The 9,966-nt window shown below is 41.0% G+C and overlaps 1 long non-coding RNA gene across 1 annotated transcript; it reads right to left on the bottom strand.

Annotated features, from left to right (window-relative positions):
* Positions 1-5,141: 5,141 nt before the first annotated feature.
* LOC134731106 (uncharacterized) lies at positions 5,142-8,719 on the bottom strand. Its single transcript, XR_010113196.1, has 2 exons — positions 8,487-8,719; positions 5,142-6,210 (listed from the first exon to the last, which is right to left on the bottom strand). It is a non-coding gene; the product is annotated as an uncharacterized LOC134731106 (long non-coding RNA).
* Positions 8,720-9,966: the final 1,247 nt, after the last annotated feature.

Here is a 9,966-nt window from a genome sequence, read left to right on the forward strand (position 1 = left end):
AGGAAAAATAATTTTTTCCAAATAGAAACAATTATACATAGATTCTATTTTTATTCTTATGGTAGTTGCATTGAATTCCTCATTTCATATTTATTTATTCCAGTTGCTTTCTTACATTTATTAGCATCTATATTGCCCTTAATAATGCAGCCAGTACAGGCCAGGGCGTGGTCGCTCACGCCTATAATCCCAGCAGTTTGGGAGGCCGAGGCGGGCAGATTGCTTGAGGTCAGGAGTTCGAGACAAGCCTGGCCAACGTGGTGAAACCCCATCTCTACTAAAAATACAAAAATTAGCCGGGAGTAGTAATATGTGCCTGTAATCCCAGCTACCCAGGAGGCTGAGGCAGGAGAATTGCTTGAACTCGGGATGCGGAGGCTGCGGTGAGCTGAGATTGTGCCACTGCACTCCAGCCTGGGTGATAGAGCAAGACTCTGTCTCAAAAAAAAAAAAAAAAAAATGCAACTAGTTCAGCATTGCTCTCCTGCCCAGTTAATTTATACCCCCCCCCCCCCCCCGCTGATCCCACCACACACACACATACACACATACATGTGCCACTATGGAGGTTATATGGAACAAATATAGTTTTAAACCAGGGTTGTTTTGAAAACATTATTATCTCTCTTTTTATTTTTCTTTGATGACTCTCTCCTCTCTTCTTCCCCTTTGCCTCCTGCAGCATTACCTGGGGTTTTTTTCCTTTCATTTTTTGAGATCTTCTTCCAAAAGTGTTTTTAATGTGGGTCTGTGTGTGGCAAGTGCTCTGAGCCCTTGAATGCAGGTGATTCTTCCCATCACTCTCTCCCATTTGTATGATAATTTGGCTGAATATAAAATTCTACCTTCAAGACCAGGCGTGGTGACTCACACCTGTAATCCCAGCACTTTGGGAGGCCAAGGCAGGTGGATCACCTGAGGTTGGGAGTTCCAGACCAGCCTGGCCAATATGGTAAAACCCCGTCTCTACTAAAAATACAAAAATTAGCTGGGAATGGTGGCAGGCGCCTATAATCCCACCTATTCAGGAGGCCGAGGAAGGAGAATCACTTGAACCTGGGAGGTGGAGTTTGCAGTAAGCCAGGATTTTGCCACCGCACTCCAGCCTGGGTGACAGAGCGTGACTCTGTCTCAAAAAAATAAAAAATAAAATAAAATAAAATTCTACCCTCAAAATTACTGTCTCCTAATACTTTATAGCTACTATGTAGTTACAGTTAACCATTATACTACACTGTCTCCCAGGATCTCATGTAGCTATTTGATGTCTATCTCATTGTCATTCCTTTGGAGGTGATCTGCTCTCTCTTTGGAAGCTTTTAGAACTTTCTCCTTGTCTTTATTACTATTATTATTATTTTTAGAGAGGGTCTCACTCTGTGGCCCAGGCTGGAGTGCAGTGGTGTGTGATCACAGCTCACTGCAGCCTTGACCTCCTGGGCTAAAGTGATCCTCTTGCCTCAGCCTCCCAAGTAGGTAGGACTACAGGCAAGTGCCACCATGACTAGCTAATTTTTTTTTTTTTTAGATGGAGTCTCACTCTGTCACCCGGGCTGGAGTGCAGTGGCACGATCTTGGCTTACTGCAACCTCCCCCTCCCAGGATCAAGTGATTCTCCTGCCTCAGCCTCCCGAGTAGCTGGGACCACCGGCGCGTGCCACCATGCCTGGCTAATTTTTTGTGTTTTTAGTAGAGATGAAGTTTCACCATTTGGCCAGGATGGTCTCGATCTCCTGACCTCATGATCCACCTGCCTCGGCCTCCCAAAGTGCTGGGATTACAGGCATGAGCCACCGCTCCCAGCCTTATTTTTTTTTTGTAGAGATAGATAGTGTCTCAAAATGTTGTTCAGGCTTGTCTTGAATTCCTGGCCTCAAGTGATCCTCCTGCCTTGGCCTTCCAGAGTGTTGGTATTAGAGGCATAAACCACTGTGCCCAGTCTCCTCATTATTTTTACTTATTATTATTTTTTTTTACTTATTATTTTTAAATTTTATAGTTGTACCTAGGAATTGATTTTTCCTGATCTCTTATTGTCTCTTTATAAGTCCTTTCAAATAAGGTCATTTTTTGGAAATGTATCTCCATTATTTATTCAAGTAGTTCCTCCACTTTATTTTTATTTCTTACTCCAGCTGGAACTATTGCTCAGGTGTTTGCACTTTAATGTTTATCATCCACATTTCCAAGCTTTTCTTTTCTATTTCATGTTTTAGTCTTATTGTGAGACTGCCACAATCGTGTGTTCACATATTATTTCTTCAACTATATCCCATTCTATTTCATTTGTGCTATTTCCATTTATCGAATTCTTCATTTTAACTATATTATTTTTCCTACCTAACATTTTCACTTAGTTTTTTTTTTAGGATGTCTTGTTTTTGCTGCATATTACTAACATTTTCTCTTACCTCGTATTTAAGGAGCATTTTTAGATTTTGGGTCCTTCTGCTTCAACATGTGTGATCAGATGATATGTGTTGCTTGTGGAGACTTGTCCTCCCCAGCTGTCCAGTTATTTGGCTGTGGGCTCGTTTTCCCTTGGGAAAAAGTCTGATCATACGTACTAGGAGGGGCCAAGGACAGCTTCACCTATGTTGGTCCCAGCGATGTAAGGATTGAGAATCCAGGGACCACCAATCCACTAGTCGCTCCTTTGGCTGGAATTTTCACTTTTAAACCCTTAGGAGAAAGTAAGATAATCCACAATCCTGGCGATTTGGTTGGAAGCACCAGTAGAGGAACTACCTGAGGGCTGTCTGCGTATATTTTTGTGAACTCTCTCCCATGCCCCTGCGGAGTTTGTGTTGCTGATATGGGTGGACACTGCTCCGGGCACTATGTTAACTGTCATGCTGAAGGAGTCAGGCTGATGACTGTCTCTCTCAAGGCAGCTTGAGGGAACAAGAGCAGAATGTAAAGGCTGCCTAACCAGTTCTTCATGATACCCAGGCTACAGCCATTAGCCCTCCCCACCCCCACACCAATGTCAGTAGTCTTCAGTCCCGGAGGCGGGTAGTGAGGTATTCCCTAATTTCCCCACTTAGTGTTAGGAATTCATGTGTCTCTCTCTTGTCCTTCCACTATTTGTTTAGGGTTGATTTTGAGGATCTTGGCAGGGATTCTCTGCCATATAGTATTTTTTTTTTTGAGACCGAGTCTTGCTCTGTCACCCAGGCTGGGGTGCAATGGCGCGATCTCCCCTCACTGCAAGCTCCGCCTCCTGGGTTCAAGCCATTCTCCTGCCTCAGCCTCCCGAGTAGCTGGGACTATAGGCGCCCGCCACTATGCCCGGCTAATTATTTTTGTATTTTTAGTAGAGACAGGGTTTCACCGTGTTAGCCAGGATGGTCTCGATCTCCTGACCTTGTGATCCACCTGCCTCGGCCTCCCAAAGTGCTGGGATTACAGGCGTGAGCCACAGCGCCCTGCCGCCATATAGTATCTTATTTATGTATTTATTTAGAATGAATGAATGAGGTGGGGTGTTACTGTCTTTTTCTTTTCCTCTTTTTTGAGACAGGATCTCACTCTGTGGCCCAGGCTGGAGAGCAGTGGCATGATCACGGCTCACTTAAGCCTCGACCTCACTGGGCTTAGGTGATCCCCCCACTGCAGCCTCCCAAGCAGCGGGCACCACAGGCATGCGCCGCCACATCTGGCTAATTTTTTGTGGAGACTGGGTCTGGCCATGTTGCCTCAGGCTTTTCTTGAACTCCTGGGCTCAAGCGATCCTCCTGCCTCACCTTCCTGAAGTGCTGAGATTATAGGTGTGAGTCACGGCACCCGGCCAGTATCTTCATCTACAGTATTTTGTAGTATCTTCAACTATGAAGTGGGGATAATGGTTACCTCAAAGCAGTTGTGGATTTTGGATATTTTATATCCGTGTCTAGAACAAAATAAATATTTGAAACGTATTAAGTTCTTTTTACTTTCAAAAGACCCAATCCCTAATTTTTCTTCTCCAGGAGGGAGGAATATGCAGATAGGTGAGTTGGCTAATTCCATCAGCATTTTCAGCCCTGGAACAACGCTCTTTGCCAGATTGTGTTATGACTCCAAATACTGTTTGCATTAACTACTAAGCTCCCAGGAACAGTGCATAGCAGTTTTCCTTATTGACAGTGTTGGTACATACAGAAATCAACCCTAAGACTCAGAAATCAAGGCTGAACCATGTGATTTGTAGTTTTAAATTTTCTCTATTTTGCTACTCAAAGTGGTCTACAGGTCAGCAGCATTAACATCACCAGGGAGCCTGCTAGCACGCAGAATCTCCTACTGGCTCCACACTTAATCAGAACTCCCCTTTTCACAAGATCCCGTGTGATCCACCCGTGTGGTCAAGTTTGAGGAGCACAGGCTGCATCATGGGCAATCCCACACTTTCCAGGAAAACTACTCGTGCTTTACATGTTACAGTTTACAAAGTTTCCCTTCCTCCCTCCCTCCTTTCTTTTCTTCTCTTTCTTCCTTCTTTTTTCTTTCTTTCTTTCTTTCTCTTTCTTTTTCTTTCTTCTATCTTTCCTTTCTTCTCTCTTTTTCTTTCTTTCTCTTCCTCCACCTCTTGGGTTCAAGCGATTCTCCTGCCTTAGCCTCCCGAGTAGCTAGGATTACAAGCGGGCGCTAGCATACCTGGCTACTTTTTGTATTTTTAGTGGAGACGGGGTTTCACCATGTTGGTCAGGTTGGTCTCGAACTCCTGACCTCAAGTGATCCACCTGCCTCAGCCTCCCAAAGTGCCATACAAATTTTAGGACTTTTAAAAAAATTTTCTGAGAAAAAGTATTGTTCGAATTATGATGGGGATGGCATTGAATCTGTAGATTGCTTTGGGTGGTATGGATATTTAAACAATATTAAATCTTTCAATACATGAACATGGCATGTCTTTCCATTTATTTGCGTCTTCAGTTCCTTTTGCCAATGTTTTGTAGTTTTCAGTGTAGAGACCTTTCACTTCCTTGGTTGAATGTACTCCCAGGTATTTAACTTCTTTTTAACTACTGTAAATGGGATTGCTTTCTTTCCTTCTGTTTGTGGATAACTTGTTGTTGGTGTATGAAAATGCTACTGATTTTTGTATTTTGACTTTGTATCTTGCAACTTTATTGAATTTGTCTATAAGTTCTAACAGGTTTTGAGTGGCATTTCAATTCTTTTATTATTATTATACTTTAAGTTCTGGGATACATGTGCAGAATGTGCAGTTTTGTTACATAGGTATACATGTGCCATGGTGGTTTGCTGCACCCATCAACCCGTCACCTACATTAGGTATTTCTCCTAATGTTATCCCTCCCCTAGCCCCCCACCCCCCGACAGGCCCTGGTGTGTGATGTTCCCTTCCCTATATCCATGTGTTCTCATTGTTCAGCTCCCACTTATAAGTAAGAACACGTGGTGTTTGGTTTTCTGTTCTTGTGATAGTTTGCTGAGAATGATGGTTTCCAGCTTCATCCATGTCCTTGCAAAGGATATGAACTCGTCCTTTTTTATGGCTGCATAGTATTCCATGGTGTATATGTGCCATATTTTCTTTATCCAGTCTATTATTGATGGACATTTGGTTTGGTTCCAAGTCTTTGCTATTGTGAATAGTGCCGCAGTAAACATACATGTGTATGTGTCTTTATAGTAGAATGATTTATAATCCTTTGGGTATATGCCCAGTAATGGGATTGCTGGGTCAAATGGTACTTCTAGTTCTAGATCCTTCAGGAATCACCACACTGTCTTCCACAATGGTTGAACTAATTTACACTACCACCAACAGTGTAAAAGTGTTCCTGTTTCTCCACATCCTCTCCAGCATCTGTTGTTTCCTCACTTTTTAATGATCACCATTCTAACCAGCGTGAGATGGTATCTCATTGTGGTTTTGATTTGCATTTCTCTAATGACCAGTGATGATGAGCATTTTTTCATATGTCTGTTGGCTGCATAAATGTCTTCTTTTGAGATGTGTCTGTTCATATCCTTTGCCCACTTTTTGATGGAGTTCTTTTTTTCTTGCAAATTTGTTTAATTTCTTTGTAGATTCTGGATATTAGCCCTTTGTCCAATGGATAGATTGCAAAAATTTTCTCCCATTCTGTAGGTTGCCTGTTCACTCTGATGATAGTTTCTTTTGCTGCGCAGAAGCTCTTTAGTTTAATTAGATCCCATTTGTCAATTTTGGCTTTTGTTGATAGACCGCTAGCCAGACTAATAAAGAAGAAAACAGAGAAAAATCAAAAAGATGCAATAAAAAATGATATAGGGGATATCACCTCTGATCCCACAGAAATACAAACTACCATCAGAGAGTACTATAAACACCTCTACACAAATAAACTAGAAAATCTAGAAGAAATGGATAAATTCCAGGACACACACACCCTTCCAAGTCTAAACCAGGAAATCAAATCCCTGAATAAACCAATAGCAAGTTCTGAAATTGAGGCAGTAATTATTAGCCTACCAACCAAAAAAAGTCCAGGACCAGATGGATTTACAGCTGAATTCTACCAGAGGTACAAAGAGGAGCTGGTACCATTCCTTCTGAAACTATTCCAAACAATAGAAAAAGAGGGAATCCTCCCTAACTCATTTTATGAGGACAGCATCATCCTGATACCAAAATCTGGCAGAGACACAACAAAAAAAAGAAAATTTCAGGCCAATTTCCTGGTGAATATCAGTGTGAAAATCCTCAGTAAAATACTGGCAAACTGAATCCAGCAGCACATCAAAAAGCTTATCCACTATGATCAAGTAGGCTTCATACCTGGGATGCAAGGCTGGTTCAACATACACAATCAATAAACGTAATCCATCACATAAACAGAAGCAATGACAAAAACCACGATTATCTCAATAGATGCAGAAAAGGCCTTTGACAAAATTCAACACCGCTTCATGCTAAAAACTCTCAATAAACTAGGTGTCAATGGAACATATCTCAAAATAATAAGAGTTATTTATGACAAACCCACAGCCAATATCATACTGAATGGGAAAAAACTGGAAGCATTCCCTTTGAAAACCAGCACAAGACAAGGATGCCCTGTCTCACCACTCCTATTCAACACAATATTGGAAGTTCTGGCCAGGGCAATCAGGCAAGAGAAAGAAATAAAGGTATTCAAATAGGAAGACAGGAAGTCAAATTGTCTGTTTGCAGATGACATGATTGTATAATTTAGAAAAATCCGTCGTCTCAGCCCAAAATCTCCTTAAGCTGATAAACAACTTCAACAAAGTCTCAGGATACAAAATCAATGTGCAAAAATCACAAGCATTCCTATACACCAATAACAGACAAACAGAGAGCCAAATCATGAGTGAACTCCCATTCACGACTGCTACAAAGAGAATAAAATACCTAGGAATACACCTTACAAGGGATGTGAAGGACTTCTTCACGGAGAATTACAAACCACTGCTCAAGGAAATAAGAGAGGACACAAACAAATGGAAAAAAAATTCCATGCTCATGGATAGGAAGAATCAATATCACGAAAATGGCCATATTTCCCAAAGTAATTTATACATTCAATGCTGTCCCCATCAAGCTACCATGGACTTTCTTCACAGAATTGGAAAAAACTACTTTAAACTTCATATGGAACCAAAAAAGACCCACATAGCCAAGTGAATCCTGGGCAAGAATAGCAAAGCTGGAGGCATCATGCTACCTGACTTCAAACTCTACTACAAGGCTACAGTAACCAAAACAGCATGGTACTGGTACCAAAACAGACATATAGACCAATGGAACAGAACAGAGGTCCAAGAAATAACACCACACATCTACAACCATCTGATCTTTGACAAACCTGACACAAACAAGCAATGGGGAAAAGAGTCCCTATTTAATAAATGTTGTTGGGAAAACTGGCTAGCCATATGCAGAAAACTGAAACTGGACCCCTTCCTTACACCTTATACAAAAATCAACTCAAGATGGATCAAAGACTTAAACGTAAGACCTAGGACCATAAAAATCCTAGAAGAAAACCTGGGCAATACCATTCAGGACATAGGCATGGGCAAAGGCTTCATGTCTAAAACATCAATTCTTTTAATGATGAAACTGAGGTCCAGAAACAAACTTGTCTAAAATCCTGTGGCTAGAGCCAGGTTAAATCCCATGCTTCAGCCTCAACTAGTAGGGTAATACTTTCTGATTTTTAAGTGTGTCAAATGTATCCCTAGTATGCATGGTATTTTAGGTAATAATTATCCTTTCTTCTCGTACGTATTAGAAAAAATATAATGAACAAACCAAGCCTGGGACTTCATAGTTATTCTTGTTTAGGAATTTTTTTTTAAGTGAATTTCTGGCCAGGTGCAGTGGCTCATGCCTGTAACCCCAACACTTTGGGAGGCTGAGGCCGGCAGATCATTTGAGGTCAGGAGTTTGAGACCAGCCTGGCCAACATGGTGAAAACCCATCTCTACTAAAAATACAAAAATTAGCCGGGTGTGGTGATGGGTACCTGTAATCCCAGTTACTTGGGAGGCTGAGGCAGGAGAATCGCTTGAACCTGGGAGGTGGAGATTGCAGTGAGCCGAGATCACGCCACTCAACTCCAGCCTGGACAATACAGCGAGACTCAGTCTAAAGAAAAAAAAGTGAATTGCTTTAAATAATAAATAATAAATTCAGATGGAGTGTAGACATGATTAAAGTTGTGGAGGTGGCCTCTATGTGCTTGAGATTTAGGGAACTGTTCCCTACCTTATATTATAGATGCTATTCCTCTTATTTATAACAATGTTAAGATTTCATCAATTTTAGTAGCGATTCATCCTGTGCAATGTATTAATACAAGGAAAAGGTAAGTAAAAGTTATTTCATGAATATTTTCCTCAACAGCATTTGTCTTTCTTACTTTTAAAAATTACTTTTCCATTTCCCACACCAATGTAACTGAACAGTATTCATTGTATACCAAAAGTATTTCCCTTAATCCAACATTATGACTTACTACAAATAGAAATGAGGCAATTTTATAATCCTTTATAAAAACTTGGAAGCCATCTTAAAATGTTTCACAGAAATTGCAAATACAGTATTTTGAATAGGGTTTTCAAATGTTTACTGGGGATTCGGAGCACAAATCTCCTTTTGAAGAAGAGAAATGTGAACATTAAAGACTCTTATTGTCCAGTGTGGATGAAAACAGAAACATAATTCACAATTTGTTGCAGACAAGGAGCCTGGCAGAGAGAACGTTTCCATGGTCTTACAAGTGTATTACCCAGCTACCCTACTAGCATTTTTTTTCACTGTGCTGACAAGAAAGGAAAAATACTCACAACCAGGTTGCTAAACTAAGAGCTTTAATTAATGAGACTCCAGAAAGGGCCCTAGCAAGATAAAAATTTGATTGCACTGTGTTCTCTGACCTCAACTGCAGGTTCTCTGACTTCTCTTTTGTGTTCGTTTGTAGACCTTCAGTGTAAAGATATAAGGGCTCTCTGAGACGGCAAGTTGTTTTGCAAAGAAGCCTCTTCACACATCTGGAATATAACCTCTTAAACCTAACCCAGGTTTATGTTAACACCATGGCTCATAAACCATGCTTAGACTGCGTGGAACCATAAACATGTTGAATGTAGGAAACATGGTTAGTTTATAAATTGGGCCTGCTATTAAGTTCTGAGGTCATTAGTATTTTTTTTTTTTTTTTGGTCCTTTCTTTTTTATTTTTCCAAACTATACGTGCTTTGGAAATCTAAGGAGTGGGTAAGAAAACAGTTTAGTCTGTTTTTTTTTCCATGGTTGCTTCCACCAAGATGCCTCTGGCCTTTTCTCAACCAAACGCAACATAAAGCTCTTTCTCCCATATCACCACCATGACTACCACACAAAGCCAAGATGTCTCCATTTTTAAATTTTTTGCTTCACAGACTTACTACTAAACTCAGGGGTGCTGGGGGAGGTGGCAACATGAGGCCCAGAATCACGCGTCT

The sequence above is a fragment of the Pan paniscus genome, chromosome 8 (assembly GCF_029289425.2).
Source record: "Pan paniscus chromosome 8, NHGRI_mPanPan1-v2.0_pri, whole genome shotgun sequence".
In the NCBI taxonomy this organism is placed as follows: Eukaryota; Metazoa; Chordata; class Mammalia; order Primates; family Hominidae; genus Pan; species Pan paniscus.